Source organism: Onychomys torridus, chromosome 22 (assembly GCF_903995425.1).
Source record: "Onychomys torridus chromosome 22, mOncTor1.1, whole genome shotgun sequence".
In the NCBI taxonomy this organism is placed as follows: Eukaryota; Metazoa; Chordata; class Mammalia; order Rodentia; family Cricetidae; genus Onychomys; species Onychomys torridus.
The window spans coordinates 24,297,324-24,322,057 of record NC_050464.1 but is presented as its reverse complement, the minus strand read 5'-3'; the positions used below and the strand labels follow the sequence as shown (position 1 = coordinate 24,322,057).

The 24,734-nt window shown below is 50.0% G+C and overlaps 1 protein-coding gene across 7 annotated transcripts in view; it reads right to left on the bottom strand.

Moving 5' to 3' along the window:
- Positions 1-24,525, bottom strand: part of Rimbp2 (RIMS binding protein 2) — a 174,347-nt gene extending 149,822 nt beyond the window's left edge. For all 7 annotated transcript variants that reach the window (XM_036172649.1, XM_036172651.1, XM_036172655.1 and 4 more), the window contains exon 1: positions 24,259-24,525. The gene's annotated coding sequence lies outside the window, so the exon portion shown is untranslated. The remainder of the gene's footprint in view (positions 1-24,258) is intronic.
- Positions 24,526-24,734: the final 209 nt, after the last annotated feature.

The following is a 24,734-nucleotide window of genomic DNA, read 5'->3' as shown; positions in this document are numbered from 1 at the left end:
TTGGACTCACTGTTCTTCTATGCCTCCTGTCTCCAGTGGCATCTGTGTGTGTGTGTGTGTGTGTGTGTGTGTGTGTGTGTGTGTGTGTTTGTCCCAGCAATGGAGTGAGTACCTACAAAGCCCACATACAAGGTTGTTTCCATGTAGAGCAGTGGTTCACAACCTGTGGGTCTTGACCCCAAGCCCGGCAGAAAACACAGATATTTACATTATAATTCACAACAGTAGCAAAATGACAGTTACAAAACAGTAATGAAAATAATTTTATGGCTGCGGGTCATATTTATGTAGCATAAGGAGCTGTATTAAAGGGTCATAGCATTAGGAAGGTTGAGAACCACTGCTGTTGAGCAAAATAAATGAGCTGAGATTTTTTTTGGGACACAGAATACCAACAGTCCTCCAGAGAGACTCAGTGAAGAGGAGGCAGAACCTCACAGGGAGCGGAGGTGAGGGAGGTGGGGAGAGACTACACTCTACCCTGGGCTCTAGCTCTTTTCCCTTTATAGAAACAGGTCCCAGGCTCTCTCCATCTCTCCTTAGCATCCTTGCCATGACATTTACAAAGCAACTATTTAAAAAAAAATAAAAACTCCTGCTGCATAAATTTCTGTTCATGAAAATGCTGCTTGAGATCTCTTTGACATTTTCGTCTGAGGTCAGCTGCTTGAATGTTATGACCAGCAATTTTAGGGTACAGCGTGCTTTAAACTGTAGAAGTTATGCTTGTTGGGAGGAAAAACTTCTCCCGGTCACTTCCTTTACACACATCCCCTCCCCCCAAAAAACAATGATTATTTACAAATGTCACTCAAGGGGCTGAGGATGTGTGTGACTCAGTTGGTGGGATGCTAGATCCGTTGCACCTAATAAACCAGGCATGGTGGCACAGGCCTTTTGCAGAAAGCTGTGATGTGACAGAGGGTTTTTCTATCCCCAAGCAAATAGGCACTTTGCTGGCAGGGTTTGGAGAGCTGCATTTGTGTCTGAAGGGCTTTCTGGATGCTTCCAACAGGGTGTCTAATGCCGAGACAGGAGGGTGCTCTTTGGATAAACAAGCTTTCATTTCTGCAGGGAATGAGAGACTCCACCTCCCCCCACCATGGGCTATAAGGCATGGGAAAACCTCCCTGATGAACCCACAGAGACGGGCGATGATGTGCTGTGAGATGATTCTTTCTAAGGCTATGGTGCGTGGCGCAGGGCTGCCTCCAGTAGAAGCGGCACAGATGTGCTGTTAAAAGCAGTTCTATTTAGGGCTGCAGAGCGGAGGAGCGGATGGCACCAATGCTGAAGATGCTCAAATGTACTCTGAAGGGTTTTTAAGAATGGCGTTGGCAACTGGCTGTTGGGGGAGGGGATAAGCTGGGTCCCCAGAAAGCACCTGCCTCTGAGGGGCAGAAATTGCCCTTTGAATACCTTGCCAGCTGCCTTTGGTTCTGGTGCTGGCAGCGTAGATGATGAGCCCTTTCTTGCCACAGTAGCCTGGGGATCTTTATCATTGAGCCATGAAATCAGCACAGGGTTTGTTCCTTGGTGCTGACGTGTCTCTGTGTTTGGTATCTGAGCTTCCATGACGTACTGTGTGCAACTACTCTGTCCTCTCTGATGTCTGCAATGCTTGCCCTAGTTAAGTTCTAGCTGTATGCTCTCCTGAGCCCAGGTGGAGGATGCAGAGGTCTCTGTGCCACCTGTCCCTCTGCTGTGGGAGCCATGGGTGGGTGCATTTTAAGTGAATGGAGCCAGAGGATATTACATTAAGTGAAATAAACCAGACATAGAAAGGCAAGGACTATATATCCTCTCATACAAGAAGTTTGAAAACTCAAGAGCTGGTCATCGTGGAACATGCCTTTAACCCTAGCACTTGGAAGGCAGAAGCAGGTAGAGGCCTTGTTCTTAGGCAAAACTGAGAAAATCAGGCACAATGGCTAAGGGTGCTGGTAAGGGATACTTGTCAATGTCTCCTCTAGGAGGACACATGCTCTATCTCTGCACTGAAACCCACCCTCTCTCCTGGCCGGAAGTAGTGGTAGGGAGTTGTTTGTTGCTCAGAGGGAGGACCACATTCCCAGAAGTCCTTGGGCCTAGGTGGGTCATGTGGCTAGTTCTAACCAATGAGATAGGATGTTGCATGCATATGTCTGTGTACATGTGTGCATATGTGTCTATATGCATGATGTGTGTGTGTGTGTGTGTGTGTGTGTGTGTGTGTGTGTGTGTGTGTGTGTGTGTGTAGTTAGAGTTTTTCCTGCCTGACCCAGTCAGGACAAATCTCTCTTACCCGCCAGTCCCACAGTCGCTCAGACCCAACCAAGAAAGCACACAGAAACTTACATTGTTTAGAAACTGTATGGCCGTGGCAGGCTGCTTGTTATCTACTTTTTCTATCTTAAATTAACCCATTCCTGCTTATCTATACTTTGCCACATGGCTTGTGGCTTACCAGTGTCTTTACATGTTGCTTCTCATGGTGGCGGTAGGCGGTGTCTCTCCCCAGCCTTCTACATCCCAGAATTCTCTTCTCTCTTGTCCCGCCTATACTTCCTGCCTGACCACTGGCCAATCAGAACTTTATTTACACAGAGCGATATCCACAGCATGTGTGTGTGTGTGTGTGTGTGTGTGTGTGTGTGTGTGTGTGTGTGTGTGAGTGGTGTGTGTATACACGTACATGTATACAAGATACAGCCTCTTCCCAGTATGCCTGCAGCTGGATGCTGAGGGCAAGGCCCACAGGAGTGTGATGGAGGGTATCTGGTTCTAGCCAGGTGAGAATACCCTCACCACCTCATCTCCCAGGGAGGCAGAAAGGAGTGTTACTTCAGGCAGAGGACCTGAAATGTCAGCATCTTACTTGGGCAGAGGTGGAATAACACTAACATCTTGGCATGGCTCTGCCCCCTTCAGAAGCTCCCTTATCCAGCAGTCTCTCCTCTCCAACTCCAAACATTCCGAATGAACCTGCTCGCTGCTACAAAGGGTCTGCCAGAAACCAGGGTCCTGGTTCATCCTTGGGGTTCTTAAAGTTTCTGGGATTCGCAGAGAACCAAGATGTCCACATATTGTCATGGAACCAGCATTAAATATAGCCTCCAGGATCCTATAATATTTAACTCACACAATCAGGAGCCAGCCCTTTTGTCTCCATCCAGGCAGGCCAGGGCCAGCAAGACTGATTCCTGCCGAGCTCAGGGCAGAAGCTGGACTGAGTGTTTGCTGCCCCAAGAGTTTGTGTCTAATAAAAACCATCTGTCCAGAGGACAGGAGGGACCCAAGTTCATCAGTCCCTGAAAAATGGCCTCAAGGAGGACGCTCATCTCAAAGCCTCTTTTAAAATCTGTATTTCCTTTGGAGAGCCAGTGGCAATGCTAGAGGTTGGGATGGCGGTGCCTTGTCAGGGAGGGGCTGCCAGCATTCCAACAGGACAGTGCTGATGGCAATGTCACCCTTTTCCTCACACAGGAATGTTGTGAGCGACCCCTTTGAGAGAGACAGAGAGACAGAGACAGACAGAGAGAGAGAGATGCTCCACTTCTAAATGCTGTGCAGAGAAACACTTCACTTTCCACCCAGATCCATCCAGATTTGTAAGTGGCTTTTAAACGTGGGAGTCAGACTTCTCTATGGACAAAAGAGACCCAAGTGTGAGAATGAATTTCCTTGGCCATAAGCTGTACCCTGCACAGCCTATGAAAGATCGAGCGTGGGGAGTGCTCCAAGATGGCCTAACTTAGAAAAACCAGGGAGGGAAGGAGGCCTGGCCTGACCTTTTTTTCCCTCCTCCAGCTTTGTGGGACAGTCTCCTATATATCCCCTTGCTGACCTCAGACTCACTATATAGCCCAGGCTAGCCTTGACCTTGCAGAAATCCTCCAGCCTCGGCCTCCCAAGCGCTGAGATTACAGGCATGAGCCACCACCCAGCTTATTTTGTTTTGTTGGAGACATGGTCTCACACTCTAGCCGAGGCTGGCCTAGAATTCACAATATAGCCCAGGCTAACTTCAAACTTGTGGAACTCCTCCTGTCTTGGTCCCACCTCTTTGAAGAATAATGTTTCCTCTTCCGAGATCCATCTTGCTAGGATCCTCGTGGGTGTGAAGTCTTACCTACAGTGACTTCAGAGAGAAGAGAGAAGAACAAAGTTTGGAAGAAGCCCACATCTCTCTCCACAGACCACTTCACCACTGCGCCCCTTCAGCAAGGAGTGAGGACAATCCACACATCTAGATGATGTCTGAGATGCATGTCAAGGAAGAGCAAGGTGTAGAAGAGTTGACAGAGCCAGGTGATAGACTCTTGTTGGCCATGTAGGATTCTCACTCAGCCAGTACACACTCATAACTGTCTGGCTCAAAGGCAGGGGTCCTGAGGAGGCAATTTGGTCCAAATCTGCCACCCCCTTGCAAGGGAGACATGCAATGTGTGTGGTAAAACGTTTCACTTGTTATTGCTGTGGAGTGTGGAGGCTGTCCCGCACATTCTGCTCATGATTACCAGGTGGTGTCAGGACACTGAATAGCAAGTGAGAGAAACTTCAGAAAGAACAACCATTCTGAGTGAAATTGATGCCTCTCTCAACCTATGGTTTGAACGAGAATGACTCCATAGGCTCACCTGTCTGAATGGTTGGTCCCCAGTTAGTGGGACTGTTTGGGAAGGATCGGGAGGTGTGGCCTTGTTGGAAGAGGAGTATCACTGGGTGTGGGCTTTGAGATTTCAAAAGTCCACACAAGGCCCAGTCTTTCTCTCTCTCTCTCTCTCTCTCTCTCTCTCTCTCTCTCTCTCTCTTTCTCTCTCTCTCTCCCTCCACCACCTCACCTCTTCTTCCTCTCTCTCTCCCTCCCCCTGCTCCCCCTGCTACCTTCTGATCAGGATGTAAAGCTCTCAACCACTGCTCTAGCACCATGCCTGCCTGCCACCCCACTCCCTACTATGGACGAACCTTATAAAACTGTAAGCAAGCCCCCCAGTTAAATGCTTTCTTTAATAAGAGTTGCCTTGGTCATGTCTTTCTTCATAGTGACTAAGACACAAGCCACATCTTAGAGGCTTCTATTTGTAGTAACTGGTGAACAACACAGTGGTCAAAGTGCAAAAAAAAAAAAAAAGAAGTAGAAGAAACTGCTGTGGATGATGATTGATTGATAAATAAAATGCTGATTGGCCAGTGACCAGACAGGAAGTATAGGCAGGACAAAGAGAGAGGAGAGGTCTGGGAAGTGGAAGACTGAGGCAGAGGGATGCTGCCAGCCACCACCATGAGAAGATGTTAAGATACCGATAAGCCAGGAACCTCGTGGCAACTTATAGATTAAAAGAAATGGGTTAATTTAAGATATAAGAACAGCTAGCTAGAAGCCTGAGCCATTAGGCCAAACACTTTAAACGATATAAGCATCTGTATATTCATTTTATAAGTGGGCTGTGGGACTGAGGGGGCTTGGTGGGACCCAGATAGAAAACTCCAACTACAAGAGACCACAGAATAGTCAGCTCTAAAAGGAACATACATATCACTCTCCTGCTCCCAAGGCTCAAGGATCATTGCAGAAGAAGGTGCAGAGAGATCATAGACTCAGAGGAGGTGGATCACAAGAAAATGTCTTCTGGACATAGCAATAAAGCTGTACCTATGAACCCATAGCAATTGCAACAGCCTGCACAAAACCTGTGCAAACCCAAGCCAGAACAAATCTCTACATGGAGAGAATTGGGCATACAACTCCACCCCTATCCATGGAGCAAATAGCAATTGTTAGCTGCCTGGAGAGACAGTTTTCTCTAAGCGTATAGTCCCTGGTAAGATAACCATTCTCCATTGGAAGACTACACAGCCAAGAATATTTAGGCAATGCAAATTGGTCTTAAAAAACATTTAAGAAAATAAAAAAGACACAAAGGTGGATGGTTAAAGCAGTGGGGGTGGGCAGGAGATCTGAACCCTCAAAGAACTAATTTTGAAAAGAAATAAATGACTCATGACTAGGCATTACCACCTGATCATCCAACTTCTTCCCAACAAGGATGAGTAAATAGAACATCTGCCCTTCCACAAAGATGCTTCTCAGTAAAACGCATGTCAGCCTTGTATAGCATTCATTGAGACTAAGGACTCTCGGAGTTGTCCAGCCGTTACCTCCAATGCTTCCAGAAAGTTCTCATCCCCCACTGTGTTCTGAGCCTATTAAGCATTAGCTCCCTGGCCCCTCTAATCCCCAAAGGGAACCTCCATTCCACCCTCAGGCTCTGTCAACATGCTGCTGAAGTTTCCTTAAGTTGCTGTCACACCTCGTGCTAACAAGCCCAGTTTAAGCAATACTTTCAGAAGAATTGAAGGTCACGGGTGTTAATTACAAGTACTTATAATTAAGAGATGTTGATTCTTTTCCCGTTCCTCCCCCTGACATGTGACAGCTCCAGACTAGTAATTCTTAGAGACACACCTGTAGCCAGGACAGGTCTCAGTGTCCTCATAAATATGAATCCCACATTTGTCCTGTGGAGCCTTGGAAGCACCCAGCATCCCTGCTCCAGCAGGAAAGATGCCACATCTACAAAGGAGGACCAGAAGCTTCCTTTCCATCCCAGCTCTCCGTGGAGATGATGCGGGGCCCTATACAAAGTAGAACCGTAAATAAAGACACATGGTCCTGAACGGCTACAAGGAATTCACACCTGCCTCTTCTGCATCTCCACATGATACAGTAAACGTTCTGGACTGAGCCATCCAAGTTCTGGCCATTCCCTGCTGCGAGCATTAGCCTAACCCACAGCAAGACACATACGTTAGCAACTAAAATCCCCACAATGCATTGCTCACCGGGGGCAGTTAATAGAAGCTGCTGCTACTGACAGCTTAAACAGTGTCTCTAAAGTTGCAATATGCTAAGAAAACATGGTCTTCCAAGAACTTCAGATTGCATCAAAAATGAAAATGATGGATAGCACAGTGTATGCTTGGCATTTTATGGTGGAGCCAGCAGAAGCATGGAGATGGAAGGGCCTGGTTGGATTCCCCCCCCCCCCCCCACCCCCACCCCACCCCCACACCCCCCCCATGGAAAGCACTGTCCAATCCCTGCTTAGACCTTACCATGCTATGGAGGAACATACACTAACAAGAGACCCACTCACTGTGGCTGTGCTTAGAAGGGCAGGGCCGTGGGGCTGGAGAGACGGCTCAGTGGCTTAGAGTATGCTCTGCTCTTACAAAGGACCCAAGTTCAGTTCCCAACACCCATGTCAGGCAACTCACGACCGCCTGCAACTCCAGTTCCAGGGGCTACAACACCCTCTTCTGGATTCATCAGACACCCACACGAAACATGACCATTTGCTCACAATAGACATACAAAATACACACATAAATAAGAACTAAACAACAAATCTTAAGAATAAAAGAGGAAGGGTTGGGGATTTAGCTCAGTGGTAGAGTGTTTGCCTAGCAAGCGCAAGGCCCTAGGTTCGATCCTCAGCTAAAAAAAAAAAAAAAAAAAAAAGAGGAAAGACCTGTTTCCACAGGATTATGGCATTACAGATGTGACTGTCCATCTTTCAGATACAAACTTCCCTAATATAACAAAATATTTGTCCTCAAAAGGTTTGTAAGTAAATCATAATTTTTTTAAAGAAATGGGCAGTTCTATTTGATTTGCTAATTACTCTAGGACCATGAGAGGTTTAGGTAATTCTTTTTTTTTTTTTTTTTTTTTTTTTTTTTGGTTTTTCAAGACAGGGTTTCTCTGTGTAGCTTTGTGCCTTTCCTGGAACTCACTTGGTAGCCCAGGCTGGCTTCGAACTCACAGAGATCTGTCTGCCTCTGCCTCCCGAGTGCTGGGATCAAAAGGGTGCGCCACCACCGCCGCCCCCCCACCCCCGGCTGGGTAATTCATTTTTAAGGTGGGATTATTGGTCAGGTGTTGTTGAGACGTGATTGTAATCTCATAAATGGAGGCGCAGGGACCACAGCTTTCTTGGTTACCTTAGGCTACGCAGTAATTTGCTTTGGCTGTAATGGCTTGAATACTGCCTCCATCATCAGAGTACTGTGACCTTACTTGGCAACAGGTCCCTTGAAGATTTAGTTCAAGTAGACATGAGATTCAGGCTACCACTCTAGGTAGTAAATATGTCCCTAAAAGACATGAGATGCATAGGAAGAATGATGCCAGCACAGAGATGTAGCTAGCCACAAGCCATGGAGTGCAGAGGACTAAGGACCACTGGAAGCTGGAGTAGGAACCTAAGGACCTCTATCTTCCCCACCCACCCACCAAGAGCATGACCTGTCAATTCCCTGATCTTGAATTGTAAGCATGATAAGACAAATTTCTGCTCCGGAAGCTTGAGGCAGCAACACAGTGTTCAATCTCACTATGTTCCACTCACTGTCTTCCATGGACTCTGCAAGCCTGATCTAGGCACCATAGCCTGGCTCCCCTTTGCATCAGCAAATCCGGCCTCTCTGCCAGGAGGACCCTTCTGTGGGATGCTCAAAAGACAGAAGGAGTCTCTTGACAGAGCCATACTCTACTTCCTGGTGGTTGTTCCCGGGAAGGAGCCATGGACAGAACTTACAGACGCCCAAGACAGACATCTCAAGGAAGAAGCCTTGGGTCTGCGGCTCACCTGGCCACACGTCCCAGGTGCCTCCGATACCATTATCTCAAGCTCGCTGCCCTTCTCTCAAGAGGAAAAACCCACCTGACCTGGCACTGGATGTCCCTGCAGTTGTCCTGGCTAGAGTGCCCTCCAGACCACAGCCACCCACCTCCTCTAGGGTCCTCCTGAATGAAGACTCATTTGGGTGTCATGTGACACCCATCACAGATCTTTCTCATCTTCATACTGAGAGCTGTGACAGATGTCCTCTGCCCCCAGGGGCTACTTGAGCCACGGGGTGCCACAAACAGGAAGCACCAGGACACTGAAGTGTGACATGCACACAGAATCCATGAGGCCACTGTCACCTTCCCATCATCCCCCATGAGACAGAAACTCAGCCGAGGGACCTGATGTTGGATTCATGTCACTCTGCTGATCCCGACAGCAGGGCCTCATGGCCCAGTGCCAAGTATAAATTCAAGGATCTGCGGAGATTAGAGGTCATCGCCGTGTAGGAGGACGAGAGTCTGCCAAGACCATAACTCGACACAAGGCAGACAATGGCCCAGTGCTGGCCCAGGGCCCGGCACACACAGCTAGGACAGTTATCACTTGGCTGGGTCCACAAGGGCGAGGCCGTGTGTTCCAACACCAACAAGTGGATATCTTCTGCCAGCTGGCAGGACGCCACTGAAGGGGTTCCACAGTCCAGCTGGGAGCCAGAAGGATGGTGAGGAAGAAAGGGTGAGATAGAGGGAGAAAAGCAGAGAGGGAGGACCCAGAGCAGCCAGGAACACAATGGGGAACTGGGCCGCCCAGCTTCCCAGAGAGCAGCAAAGGTTTAGGTCACTAATATGATTAAAAAACACCCTCCAAAAGAAGTTCACATAAGAAAGATTTCCACTTTCTTTTTTAACTGGAGCTGAGGACCGAACCCAGGGCCTTGCGCTTGCTAGGCAAGTGCTCTACCACTGAGCTAAATCCCCAACCCCAAGATTTCCACCACTTTCTGACACTCACCGTGTGTGTGTGTGTGTGTGTGTGTGTGTGTGTGTGTCCTCAGGCTCGGTACAATCACCCTTACCCACTAAGACTTAGACATCAGCCCCTCCTCCCTCCTGTTGTTTTGAGACAGGGTCTCTGGTTTGCCAAGTAGGTTAGAACGCTTCACCAGAGAGCCCCAGAAATGCACCTGTCTCCACCTTCTCAACTCTGAAATGATAAGCATGTCACAAGCCACCAGTTTCTTGTTTGTTTGCTTGTTTGTTTTCTTCCTAATAACATGAGCTCTGCTCAGGTCATCTTGCTCCCACAGCGGGCGCTTTACCCACTAAGCCATCTCCCCAGCTCTACCTTACCTTTTTAAAATGGAAATAGCATGACAGCTTTCCCCGGTTACCCTCGGCAGGTTGTAGTCCCCACACACGTCTGTATGTGGTTCTTTCCCTAAACCACAGGAAGACCGGAGAAACGAAGCAGCCATGAGAGGCAACAGAGCGTACCTCTCCCCACCCCCCCCCCCCCCCCCCCCCACTGCATTCACTAAGCGAGGACTCCTTTTCCTAAGTTCCCAGGGGCCCTCATTTGCTCCTTGGTGCTGTGATGAGACACTAGCCAAAAGCAACGTGGGAAGGAAAGGGTTTATTTGGCTTGCGTGTTAAGAGTCCGTCGTCAAGGGAAACCAAGGCAGGAACTGGAGCAGAGGCCATAGAAGAACAGGTTCTCTGGCCTGCTCCTCCGGACATGCTCAGTTTGCTTTCCTACACAATCCAGGACCACCTGGTCAGGGGTGACATACACACACACACACACACACACACACACACACACACACACACACTCGCGTACTGTAAGCTGAGACACCTTACTTCAATCATCAGTCAAGAAATGCCCCACCCATGCGCTCTCAAGCCAATCAGTGAAGGGTGACCCTCAGCTGAGGGCCCCCTCTTTCCAGGTGTGTTAAGTTGACAAAAAAATCTACAAGCAGCACACCAGGTGACTAGAAACTGAACAAAGCACACCCGTGAATGTTATATTTTGTAGGGCCAACATGGGGGCTTACGACATCCATCCCAGCACTAGGGGAGGCAGAGGCAGGTGGATCCCCTAAGTTCAAGGTCAGCCTGGTCCACATAATGAGACCCTGTCTTGAAACAAAAGTTCGGCTTTTGAGATGGAAACCTCTTTAGATCACAGAGGGGAGTCAGAAGAAAAACACTTAAAAAAAAATGAAGAGTCTCACCGGGCAGTGGTGACGCACGCCTTTAATCCTGGCACTCAGAAGGCAGAGGCAGGTGGATCTCTGTGAGTTCGAGGCCAGCCTGGTCTATAGAGAGAGTTCCAGGACAGCCAGGGCTACACAGAGATACCCTGTCTTGAGTCTCCATTCACCTTAAGTATACATGTTTCTCTACTAGGAAAGACTTTTCCTAAGAAAGTATGAGAGTTGCTTGTTTTTGAGTCCTGAGTTTGAATTTTCCCAAACACGAAGCCTACTCCTGGCATACGCCTCTGGGATGGAGCCTCCATAGAAAGAGCACAGCTGGTGAGTGCTGGATTCTCACAAAGTGCAGCCCCGGGGAGGAGGGGCTGTCTGGACTCCTGTCCTGGAAGGCTCCTTATGTTCTCAGGATCAGAGGAGAGATTTCTTCTTTTCACCAAGGGAAGCTTCCAACCTCAGCCCAGGGGCATGCGCATAGCCTAAGTTCTCTGTAATGGGGCTGAATGTGAACCTAGGCCTAGATCTGCCAAAGCATCCATACAGCTCCCTCCCTACCAACCCTTCCTTCCCTCTGATTACCACAAGCCCTGTGACTGCCTGATTCTGAGCAGCAGATGACAAACGGTGGCCTGACGGGTCCATTATCCTCCTTTTAATTTATTACATTGTAATTAATAAAGGCGCCTGTGCTGGTTCACAGAAATAAATCTCCTGACACCCCCAGGCCTTTCTCCAGCTCAGCATCTTCATTTTCTCTCTGCTATCACCCCCACCCCCACCCCAACCCCAGTCCCATCCTGGCCAAGAAGCAGGTCACAGCCCTGGACTGAGACGCAGGGCCTATGAACCCTCCTGGGCACAGCTGGTCTGAAGAGTGGGAGTGGAGGGGGGGCCCTCACACACTCCCAGCTAGCATACATCACCCTATCATCTACAGATACAACCAGGGCAGGCGGTGCCACGAGCAGCGACCAGTGACACAGGACAGGACAATCAGGAAAAGTTAACTACTAGAGAAAAAAGAAGCCCCTCCCCCCTGGGGTTAATTTGCATATCCCAGGAGAGTCAGAAAAGTCACCACAACTGATAAAAATCGAAACCGCCCACAGAGATTATCAGGGAGGAAGGTTCGTGACCTTGACTTTAACTTAATCAGTGTTCATCTCTAAACCTGGACTTGTCCTGTGAGTCTTTCTAGTCTCAAGGATCTGGCTTTATCAGAGTGCTGGGGAGCAGACAGGGAGGAAAGCGGCTGAGCCTTTCCTCAGTAGCTCTGGCAGGCCTGGGTCTCCCCTCCACAGCCGACCACCTCACATTCTCAGGAAACAGTTGGAGATGGCGATGTCCCCCATATCTCCCTTTGCTGAGGATAGACCCTTTGCCCTGTGAGATAAACACGCCACCCCCATGCTGTGCTTAGAGGGGGTTGGAACACCAGAAAATAGAACTCGTGGGCTGAAGACACCCCACCCCCACCCCGCTCCACAACAACACAGTGTGGACAAGTCCTGGGGGCTCCCCATAGTCACCAGTTTAATACCACAAGGGTTAGAGAAAAAGCTAGACTTCTCAACAGCTGAAACTGTGTGGTGCTTCTAGGAAATGTTCAAAACTGTCCACACCACAGTTAACAAAGAAATAACCCCACATTCCATCAAGGAGCTGGGAGGAAGGAGGCTGAGTTGGCATGCCTGTGGGTGGAGTATGAGTATTGGGCAGGGGGGAAGGGTGAGTTCTTCCTTTGTTTCTACCTATCAAGGTCCTCCATGGTGGAGACAGAAGGCTCTAGAATCAGCATCTAGACTGGAGTCTTGGTCCCCTCCCCAGTCCCAGATACAAAGCCTGTGACTTTGGGCAAGGGGCCTGACTTCTCTGGGCTTCCTTGCACATGCATAAAGCTGGTGTGGGTAGCAACCCATGTAGAAACCTCATGAAATAAATGCTTGAGCAGCGCAGCCCAGGCATGCCAGCATGGTCCAGGACATCTCCTTCTCCATCAAGGATCAAGGGAGATGATGATGCCAGCAATATATTCTTTGTCATGAAACACTGCAGTTCCAAGGTCCATGGTCAGGAGAAGCAGGTTTCCTGCCAATGCCTGGAAGCCAGAAGCATCTCTGGCTGCCAGTGATCCTGCAGAGAACTTTAAGCAGCAATTAGCTAATGAACAGAGAGAGACTTGCTTCTTGTTCCACTGGCTTCCTGCATGCCCCCATCTAGGTGGGTCCACTCTGCCCCAGCCAGTCCTGGGTCACCTCACAGTCTTCCCAAGAATCCCTAATCACTAATAAGAAAATTGTCAGGGTTGGGGATTTAGCTCAGTGGTAGAGTGCTTGTCTAGCAAGCTCAAGGCCCTGGGTTTGATCCTCAGCTCAAAAAAAGAAAAAGAAAAAGAAAAAGAAAAAAAGAAAAGAAAATCGTCACCTGCTGTTGGTGTTTGAAAACCACCTTGTTTTAGAATTTGAGTGGAAAGAGTGTTTTTAAATGGACATTGGTGAGTGGCAGGTGGTGTCCCATGCCTTTAATCCCAGCAGTCAGGAGGCAGAGGCAAGCAGATCTCTGAGTTCAAAGTCAACCTGGTCTACAGAGTGAGTTCCAGGACAGCCAGGACTACAAAGAAAAACCCTGTCTTGAAGAAAGAAAATTAAAAAAAGACCATTGATGTTCACAAGCTTTCAAAGGCCATATCACTCATTCTCAGGTTCACTGATGAGTGAGTTCTGCACATGCCCTACCCCCACTGCCTCCATGGGCTGGGAGGTGGCCTGCCTGGGTGGCTGCTGTCCCTGTTCAGCCCTGGCAGGCCTGGCTGAGCCTCTAATTGGATCCACCAAAGTCTGAGGCCCCCACATGACTCGACACCACCAGCCCTGATTAGCGTTCCACACACGCTGTCAAGGCCTCCTCTGGGGTCTGGTAGCTTTCCACATCTGAGTCAGAATCGATAGCTTTAATGTACAGTGTACACGGGGCTTGCTTTAAAGTGGAGTTTGTTGGGGGACAAGAAAGTAAAATAGGATTATAGGAGCTTAGGGGCTGCAGGGAGAAGAGAGACTTCTGGAAGCATGGGAAAAATCTAGAGGCAGGGTTTAAATCCTCGGCAACACAGAAGTGGGGGATGGGCCCCCAGTGCAGGCTGGAAAAGTGAACCCCACCAACTCACATAGGAAAGTCTCCTTAAACATCTAGCTTTCTGTGCCCAGGATCTGACTGGAGAAACCTCCTTCTGAGTAAAAACATCAAGCGCCCAGATCACCCAAGAAGTCACAAAGAAGTCACTGCCCCTTTCGGTTATGTTTTCCCAAAGCCAGCTCCCAACTTGGTTTGTTTGGTTTGTTTTTATTTTTATTTTTTTATTATTGGTTTTTTGAGACAGGGTTTCTCTGTGTAGTTTTGCGCCTTTCCTAGAACTCACTCTGTAGACCAGGCTGGCTTTGAACTCACAGAGATCCACCTGCCTCAGCCTCTTGAGTGCTGGGATTAAAGGTGTGCGCCACCACTGCCCGGCTTGTTTTTAATTCTTAACTATAGCATATAATTTATTTATTATGTGTGCATGCACGGATGCCACAGAATTCATGTGGATATCAGAGGACAATTTTGCGGAGTAAATTCTTTCCTGGGGATCAAACTCAGACCACCAGCCTTAGCAGCAATCACCTTTACCTGTTGAGCTGTTTTGTTGACTTCTTTTTTTTTTCTTTTTTTTTTTTTAAGACTTATTTATTTATTATGTACACAGAAGAGGGCACCAGATCCTATTACAGATGGTTGTGAGCCACCATGTGGGTGCTGGGAATTGAACTCAGGACCTCTGGAAGAATAGTCGGTGCTCTTAACCTCTGAGCCATCTCTCCAGCCCCGACTCCCAACTTCTTTATCAAAAAATAAAGAAAAGGCTGGGCAGCAGTGGCACACACCTTTAATCCCAGCCCTCGTGAGGCAGAGCCAGCCGGATCTCTGTGAGTTCGAGGCCAGCCTGGTCTACAGAGCAAGATGCAGGACAGATGCCTAAACTGCATGGTAGCTCAGTTGGCAGCGTGCTTGCTTAGCATGTTTGAAGCTCTGGGTTTCTTCCACAGCACTACATAAAACGGGCATGGTGACCCGCACCTCCAACCCCAGCGTTCGAGGTAAAGGCAGAAGCATCCCCAGCCTGGAATAAATAGAATCTTGTCTCAAAAGAAATAATTATAGGGACTGGGGAGATGACTCAGCAGTTAAGAGTATTGTTAACTCTTCTGGAGAACCCGATTTCAATTCCCAGCACCCGCATGGTGGCTCACAATCACCTGTAACTCTAGTTCCAGGCGATCTGATACCCTCTTCTGGCCTCCTCTAGCACCAACAGACAGACAGACAGACAGACAGACAGACAGACACACACACACACACACACACACACACACACACACACACACACAAATGCAAAACTACATGCAGGTAAATACTCATACACATAAAAATAAATCTTTGGAAAAATAATCATTTTTTAAATACATAAAGCAAATGTTCCCTAAAAGGGAGTCTTTACGTTTTTAAGTCTAGAAGCCATCCTATGTCATGGGATACCCTCAACTCCCTCCTACCACAGCTCTGGCGATTGTGTCCACCGTGGTGAAGAGCCTGGGTTTAAGTCCCTGTTTACTGCTTTCTGACTGTGGCGTCTCAGCTAGTGATTCACCTCTCCATGCCTCAGTTTCTCCATGCACACGGTGTGGATGATAGTAAAGCCTGGGCTCCCAAAACAAGCTAGAACAACACAGGGTAATGGCGTCTCACTTTTAGAGCCATAGTATTGGGGAATATTATTTTCAGGGGTGTTACTTTTGTTTATGCTGCATTTGTTTAACTCTGTGAAGCTGTGTTCCTGTGCCTGTCTAAAACACCTGATGGTCCAATAAAGAACTGAACAGCCAATAATAGCAAGGCAGGAGAAGGGACAGGCGGGACTGGTAGAGAGAATATATAGAGGGAGAAATCTGGGAGGAGGGGTAGCTAGGAGCCAGAGAAGGAAGAGGACATCAGGGGCAAGCCACCCAGCTACACAGCAAGCCATAGAGTAACAGTAAGATTTATAGACGTAAGGAAACGGGGAAAGCCCAGAGGCAAAAGGTACATGGAATAAGTTAAGGAAAGCGGGCTAGAAACTAAGCCAAGCTGAGGCCGGGCATTCATAATTAAGAATAACCTTCCATGTGTGATTTATTTGGGAGCTGGGTGGTAGACCCTCCAAAAGCCAAAAAGAGTTTAAAAACCACCACCACCACCACCATAGATGCCAACACTCAAGATATGACCGGGCTTGCAGTGCCCACAGGCTTTGAGGACCACCTCTTGTGGCTGCCTCCCTTTGCTGTCTTCAGGTAGCCACAACCCCTCACCCCTGCCTCTATGGTCCACAGCTCTGTGGCTGTTTTCCTCTGTCTCAGATCCCACCCCCCCCACCTCTTAATAACAGGAATGCATCCTGCTCCCTAAGAGGCAGGGTAAAGCCCCGCCCCCACACAAGAAGACCTGATCTTCTTGTCTCCCTTAAGGGATGAGGGTGGCAACCTCACCAGAGCCAGTATTCACCCCATGCATTTGTTTTATAAGGATGCTCTGAAGGTCTGCGGGGGGGGGGGGGGGGGGGGGGGGGGGGGGGAACGGACGCTCCCAGGCTGACCTTGCAATAAATATCACAGTAAGCATCTGGGCACAGGCCTGCTGTCAGGATGCAGACTTGGAAGGCTGAGCACCCCCTGCACTCATCCAGCGGTGCCATATACACATTAACTTTATTTAGGGGTGACGTGCAGTTTTTCAAGTATAGCTCTCATCTACAATGACATTAAATTATGCATGTCTTTTAAAAAAAAAGGCACACTTACTGAAAACAGATAAAGTCAGTAAAATACAGGCCGGATTTCACATGGGCATGGGAGGGGCGCTGAGGTAGACAGAGTGATGTTATTGGGGTCTGCACACTGCTAGCCAGCAACATCGGAGCATGAGGAAACTTCTGTGATACCCGTGTCTCCAGGGTGGAGCCCGAAGGATCAGACCCCAATGGTGATAAGCAATAGAGTCTCGTGGTCCTTAACTAAAGAATGCAAGCCAGAGACAGGGTTTGGGGCAGTGGCTTGTGCTGACTCTGTGTTCACTTCTGGGAGAAAAGTTTCCCATGTCCCCCTCTCTATGATAGTGAGCCGTAGAACCATGCTGAGGTGGGGACATGGCTATCCCTGAAACAACTAGCCAGAAGAGCCAGGCTACCACACTGGTCTCGCTGCCTCCTATCAAGCCCAAGATCCTGGGAAACCTTGGGGTGGGAGACCTGAAGGTAGAGAGGGTGATGAGGCCTGCGGCACACTGGTGGTGCTCCATTCTCTGGCTGCCGCATGCTGTTCCCCACACACGCTTTCCATACATGAAGCCTCAAGCCCAAAAGCGGAAAAGAAGCCCCCAGACCACAAAACCACCTACAGCAAGGCCAGCATGGCCAGGGGCCTGGCTGAGAACGCCAGTGAAGGATCTCAGGCTGAGACAAAGGTTCAGGCTACCTCTCTCCAACCCACCTGTCATGGGGACACAGGGACAAAGACAGCCACAAGTATGAAGTCTCTCCCTCCCACTCTGGCCACTGGCTTTGCATTCACTCTTGACAGTGCGGCTTGTAAGAAAGGAAAAGTCACACGCATTGCAGAAGGGGGCCGTAGAAATTCTGGGCTGCGCCTCACAGGTGACAAAGCTCCACATGCTCTTCGGGGTCAGGCGGTGAGCTGCTCAAGACTGTGGGCTGTTAGCGCAACTCCCTCTGCCAGAGCTCCCAGCCTGGTCTAACCTGGGCTCACTGGAGCATCCTGGGCTCACCAGGTATGAGGTGGCACAGAGGGATGAACCAGCAGCCATCACTGGGCCACTTCTGTGAATCACGTCCCAGCGGCACAGTGTGTCCATCCAACTGCTCCAGTCACTAATATCAGGGAAGAGAGGAGAGGCGGCCACTCATACACCATTTGAGCCAGGCTGAGAAGGGCTGGGCTGCCCCTACCATCAGAGAGCCAAGTTCAACACAAGCAGAATTTAACATGCACCCAATTGCTGGGCACAAGTGGGGATCGTGGTGGTTTGAATGGAAATGGCCCCCACAGACTCATAGGGGGTGGCACTCTTGGGAAGTGTGGCCTTGTTAGAGGAAGTATGTCCCTGGGGGTGAGTTCTGGAGTTTCAGAAGCTCAAGCCAAGTCCAGTGTCTCTCTTCCGGCTGCCTGCCAATCCAGATGTGGAATTCTCTGCTCCTTCTCCAGCACCATGTCCGACTACACCTTCATGCTTCCCTCTGAACCTGTAAGCCAGACCCAGTTAAATGTTTTCCTTTATGAGAGGTGCCATGGTCATGGTGTCTCTTCACAGCAATAGAAACCCTGAATAAGACAGGGAGCAAATCTTCAGGCCCAGGCCCACGCAATAGCTGTGAAACCACAGATATTTCCCAATAACTCCATTACTAACTTGACGGCACCTCTCCTCCTGGGTCTCTTCATAACGACAGTGGCCTGTCCTCACAGCTTTGCATGGTCAATTGTCTTAATTTTCCTTTCTGAGGTGCAAAAGTGACCTTGCCTAACTCCTCGTGTAAGTTCAACTGGGTACTGTGGCTGCAGTGAACATCACTAACCACGTCACTGGGCAGGGCAGGCTCCCAGAGGGTACCCTGTTGTAACTGTCTCTGGGCTCAAAGCTGCCTGTCAAGGATGGCAATGGAATTCACCACAGGATAACCTCAGTGGTCCTGAAGGCCGGTAGAGACTTCTCTCTCCTGCCCCTAGGGATGCAAGTGTCACCTAATCTCTGCTCTGATACCCCAGAAACCCACGAGGATTGTGTAAACTGAAAATTCGGAAGAGCCGAGTTTGCACTTAGGGGTCCAGATCAACTTCTGTCTTAGAGCAGTGCTTGGCCTGATCCACACAGAGCTGTGGACAGTTAGTGGCCTCGGGGTGCCGCTGACCTGTAAATGAACCACAGTGGGCCAGCAGCCTGGAAGTCACCTCAGCAGTCTGGAAGTCTAGTTCCCTGCAGGAATGCTGTGGGGCCCCAGGGCAGGAGGAGACCCTGTGCCAGACATTTGTACCCTGTGCTCAGTGCTCACACAGAACGAGGCCACCAGGGGGCAGCAGAAAGCAAAGTGACCTCTGAACAGAGCCCTGGACAAGTGGGCAGCTTTGGGTAGAGGCTTCTGGGGTAAGATGTAAGGGAGAGAGAAGGATCACAACCACATCATGAATGCGTGTGGGGCCTCTAGGGACCTCATAGTGGCTCTGGCAGACACTAACTATGACAGAGCCCGTGACACAGCAGGCTAGACCTGCTGACATAGAACAATGTCATGCTGAGTGGCCTGGAGATCAGAAATGGATGCAGGAGGCCAGGGGCATGAGTCACAGCCCATGAGGAGATCTCAGGCCGAGGCCATTGTGAGAGAGGTCAGACTTCAATGCAAAGGGAAAGGGGACAGTGGTGGACAAACCTGGGTGGTGCTAGAGGGAATCTAAATAAATGTCTAGATAAAAGGAATGCCCAGTCAAGATAGGAGAGAGAGGGAGCAGGGGTGGGGTTGGGGGGAGGGCATATATGCTTTATACACGCTTCTGCTTTCGGCCGTAGCTCTGGCCAGGCAGGGGTTGTATCTCAGGAGTAGAATGCTTGCCCATAATCCCTCAGTGAGTAGCTTGGGTGTGGCTAGAGCAATTGCCTAGAATCCCCCAGTAAGGGACTGGACTGGAGTACCTGCCTACTATGTGTGAGGCCCTGGGTTCCATTCCTAATCTCTCTCTCTCTCTCTCTCTCTCTCTCTCTCTCTCTCTCTCTCTCTGACGCACACATACTGGTACTTCGGTTTTTAAAATGCCCCTCTATACATCATGATATAAGTACTCACCCCCCACAAAAAAAAAACACACACAATTTGCTACATCCCACGGTGTGGGGGAACCCTGAAATGGATGCAAAGGCCACAAAACACAGAGCGCACATCACAAGCCCCTCGCGGCGGGTGTATGTTACACGTGGCATGGTTAATGAATTACACCTTGAGAAAGCTGTTGTACAGATGCTGACTCTAAACGGGATGTTACCCAGAACCCCAGCATTCGGTAGTTGGAGGCAGGAGGATTAAGAGTTTAAGCATAGTTTGGGCTGCCGGAGAACTTGTGTTTAAAAGGGGGGGGGGGGGGCAGCAAAATAGCTGTGAGTAAATGCACTTGCTGCCAAGCCTTACGACCAGAATTTAGTTCCCCCAAACTCATAGGGTGGAAGGAGAGAACTGATTCCCACAAATTGGCCTCTGATCTGCACACACATGCCATGGCGTGCGTATGCCCTCACACACATACACATGCACCCAAGTGAATGAAGGAATGAAGGAGTGAATGAATATTTCTTTCTTCATGCCGTCCCTCAGCACCTACTCTAGGAGTCAGAGGCCAGGACATGAGTGGTTTTCAAAAGCTCCGGGGATGGAGTAGAGCACGCACTGGGTCCAGGGTTAGTCCCACTGTGTGCCACTGTCATGCCCACTGGGATAGAAAGGGCAGGGTGGGGCTGCAGTACAACAGGGTTTGGAGTCAGGAGACCTAGACATGAAATGTGGGCTGTTTCCACCCCGAGTCACGTGATCTGGGACAGACCGCTTCATCTCTACCTATCAAGTGGGGAACCAGTGCCTGTGAGCCACACGTAGCAGTAACACGTGCCAGCATCAAGCAGCACCACTCTGCATTCACAATGACAGCCTCCCATGATGCTCTGAAAGCAAGCCATTGACTCTGCACCCCCTCCCCACCAGTAACAGCAGCCAACTGTAACTATCGGTACCCTCTCAGCATCAGTGAATGAGTCCTGACCTTAACATACAGAGCGGGAGAAAGGGAGCAACAGGAAAAGGTGGCGAAATATGAACTTTGGTACTTCTATACCAGAGAAATAACAGGAGCAGGAATCACAGGGTAGAACTGTTACAGTGACTAAAAAGTACCACAGTACCATGTGTCACAAGACCAGGAAGCCTCCTACATGGCCAGGGCAGCCATCCCTTAGAGCACATGGGATGTACACACTCACACTGACCACTCTGAGCTACAGCACAGAGCAGTGCTCACTTGGAGCTGCAAGGACCCTACTGTGTGCCAGGGCTCTGGAGATGCCTCAGCTCTCTTCCTGGGGAAAGGGGCCAAGAACGCAAGTGGCAGACCTTGTGGAATATTACGCAGCAGTGGTCAGAGCAGCCCACCAGAACCGTGTGCTCAGATTCACTCAAGGAAGCAGAACCCAGCAGGGGGCTGGAGCACACTGGGTTCATAGTCATCCAAAACCTGAAGACAAATCATGCTGGGTCTTTCATGCAGACCCTAAACCAAGGTCTCGTACCAAACAGGAGCAAGGATTTGACTGAGACAGAGACAATTAAAAAGAAAAGAAAAGGAACTCAGGAGGCAGAGGCAGGCGGATCTCTGTGAGTTCGAGGCCAGCTTGGGCTACCAAGTGAGTTCCAGGAAAGGCGCAAAGCTACACAGAGAAACACTGTCTCAAAAAAAAAAAAAGAAAGAAAGAAAGAAAGAAAGAAAGAAAGAAAGAAAGAAAGAAAGAAAGAAAAAGAAAAAGAAAAGGAAAGGAAAGGAAAGGAAAGGAAAGGAAAGGAAAGGAAAGGAAAGGAAAGGAAAGGAAAGGAAAGGAAAGGAAAGGAAAGGAAAGGAAAAGGGTGGAGTTAGGTAAAAGAAGAGAGAGATTGAAGCAAGGAGAGAAAGATAGGGAAAAAAGAAAGGACGAGACCTGGCCCCACCCTTCCACGGACAGCGTGTCAACAAGAACAGCAGGTGCTCCCCAAGGCTGGCTGGCCTCTCCCACATCACTAGGAAATGACACCACTCTCCACACAGGTGGAGACAAATGGGAAGTTAGGGAGCAGGGTGCAAGGCTGTCAATGTTTTCAAGATGGCTCTGAGCGATGCAGGGGAGCACTCTGGAGATTGGCACCTCCTCAAGCCTTCCCGCAGACTGGAAGCTCTCCAGTCGAACTGCCCATGCACTTGAACCCCAACTCGTGGTACCGCCGGGAGCCGCCAGGCCACAAAGGAGGCTTAAGGCATCTTTGTGTCCTGCGTGCTACTTACATGGCTTGTAACAGTGCTCCATTTGCGACCACCCACCAAAGACTAAAGGAGCATGGAGAACATTCGCCAGAGTTGCTTAGTGTCCTTTGATCCAGGGGTGTTTATATGGGGTCCCAAGCAGCAGCAGCCACCTCTGGGAACTTTTAGAAAGGTAGATAACCTGACCCTCCCCCTGAATCATGCCATACACTAAATGGTAGAGTTCCTACAAGGCAGCTGTCCAGAAGTGTCTTTGCAGACAGGCATGTGAGCCCAGCATGGCCACTGTACACTGGGGAAGCTCCCACATCTCCCCATCTCCCCTCATGTGGTCAGTGAGAGCAGAGGGTAAAGGACCAGCTGCTCCCTCTACCCTGGACTATTGAAAAAGCTGAGCTCTGTGCCCTGAGTACTGAGGCATTTGGCAATTATGGGACCCTAAGCCCCATGCCTCTGCCGTACACACCCCTAAAGAACCACACTGTCTGGAGCTCAGAAGTCATACAACAGAACCACAAATGTTGGGGGCCAGCAGCTGTCGAGATGAGAAAGGAGCCAGTTTGGAGTTGGGGGAGGGACCCTAATAAGTCTGGGAGAAATGGGGGGATGGGGTAGTTTTCAGAGGTCCCATGCTGGTCACAATCCACACCCGGGCTCATTTGAGATGCCTCCAGCTCTGGGCTCCTAGCTCAGAATTGGACAGAGAAGAAATTGTTCCACCACCTGCCACAGAGGCCCAGGGCCCTGGGTACTGCCTCCTCCTCCACACTCTCCCACATCCAGAACCACCTCCCTCTTCCTAGTAGGCAGCTCCATCTGTGACATTCCCCTCTCCCTGACATGAGTTGTCTCCCACTCACATCTCCTTCAGGGTCCTTCAGAAGGGTCTGTACTGAGGCAAGACCTTCTGCCTCTTCTCTTCCCCCAGCCCCCAGCCATCAACACCCTGAGGATCTATAACACAGAGAGACTCTCCAGAGGGGTCTAGTGAGCCCCAAGTTTAGTCCCTACAACCCACAGTGGACGTGCCTCCCTCCACCCAGTTTGGGAATGTGCTCCCTCCTTCCTTCCTTCCTCCCTTCTTTCCTTCCTTCCTTCTTTCCTTCCTTCCTTCCTTCTTTCCTTCCTTCCTTCCTTCCTCCCTTCTTTCCTTCCTTCCTTCCTTCCTTCTTTCCTTTCTTCCTTCCTTCCTCCCTCTCTCCTTCCTTTCCTCCTTCCTTTCTTCCTCCACACTTTCCTTCCTTTTCTAGTCCTTTCCTCTTTCAGTCTTCCTCCCCTCTTCCTTTCCTCTGTCCCTCTCTCCCTTTCTTCCTCCCTCTGGTTTCTTCCCTTCCTTCCCCTTCACTCTCTTCTCTTTATCTCCCCTCTCTCTTCTTGATCTGATCACCCAGACATCCGCTGCTCCCTGCTCGCAGTCAGCTCAAGGGACAGCCAGTATGCTCTCCCTGGGGACAGAACCAAACTGCTCCCCGAGAGGTCCCAGCCAGCCAGCGCCTCCTTCAGACTCTGTCCACACCAGCGTCCTGGGAGGTCATCCTGTAAACCTGCAAACGTTGCCTTTCCAGGTGGAGGGGCGCACACACACACACACACACACACACACACACACACACACACACACACACCCTGTGCCGAGAACATCTGTCTCCACAGACAAACCATTGCAGCCACTCTCCGGGACACTGTTTGGCAAATTCACATTGCACATTTCAGTCCGCGTGGGCAGTGGATGGCGGAGAAACTGGGATGCTCCGAGCCCGCTCCCTCCCCCCTGCGCTGTCCCCCAGGAAGGCGGCCCCAGGCCCCAGGCGCCCCGTCTGAAACCCTGAAGACCGACTTGCTGCCCTCTGGAAAGGCTCTGCCCCAGCAGCGTGGTGTCAAACTTTGCCCAGAGGGGCTTTTCTGTCTGAAAGGCTAGGGACCCAAGAAGACCGGGAGAGCCACAGCGCCACCGTCATCGGCCATCGCCGCCGACACAGTATGGGTGAGAGAAGCCCTTCCCTTCACTCTGACAAGGATCCCTTGGTGGCAAGCCACACGAAGACAGGAGCCACAGTAGCATCCCTCACCAAGCGTCACCCGCGGCAGCCTCTTGTCCTCGGCAGCCACCACTGCCCACCCAGGGCCGAAGGGCATCCTCCCAGTGCTGGGAAATAAACTTCACTGGGGCAAAGAGTTCCCTGCTAAGCCCCTGTCACCAGGGCCACTGCGGCTCTAAGAAGAAAGGTGAATGGAACAGGAGCTATTTTTAGGAGGAAAAAAAAAAATTAAATCTCAAATCGCAGCCTACCTTGGATGTTCTCGTTGCCCAGCCTCCCGGGCTCCCAGAGAGAGAGACAGAGACAGAGCCTCTGCAGTACACTGTGTCAGATTACAAACTGGGGCCAGAGGGAGGGAGGAGGGAGGAGAGAGGAGAGAGAGGAGGGAGAGAGAGAGAGAGAGAGAGAGAGAGATATCCAATCAACACTGAAGGGCACGGGTGTGTGGGCACGCTTGGAATCAGCTAGAAATTATTCATTTGATTTTTGCTGGGAGAGGAGAGAGAGAGAGAGAGAGAGAGAGAGAGAGAGAGAGAGAGAGAGAGAGAGAGACCCGTCAGAGAGCAGTAGCCAGAGCTTGGAAAAGGCAGTATTTTCACACACACACACACACGTGCACACACAAACGCGCATGCACACATGCATCCCAAGATGGCTCTGTCCCTCACTGCCGGCGTCTCTCACGAAGCTGTGGTCCAAAGCAGGGCAGAAATGGAGGCGGAGCTGG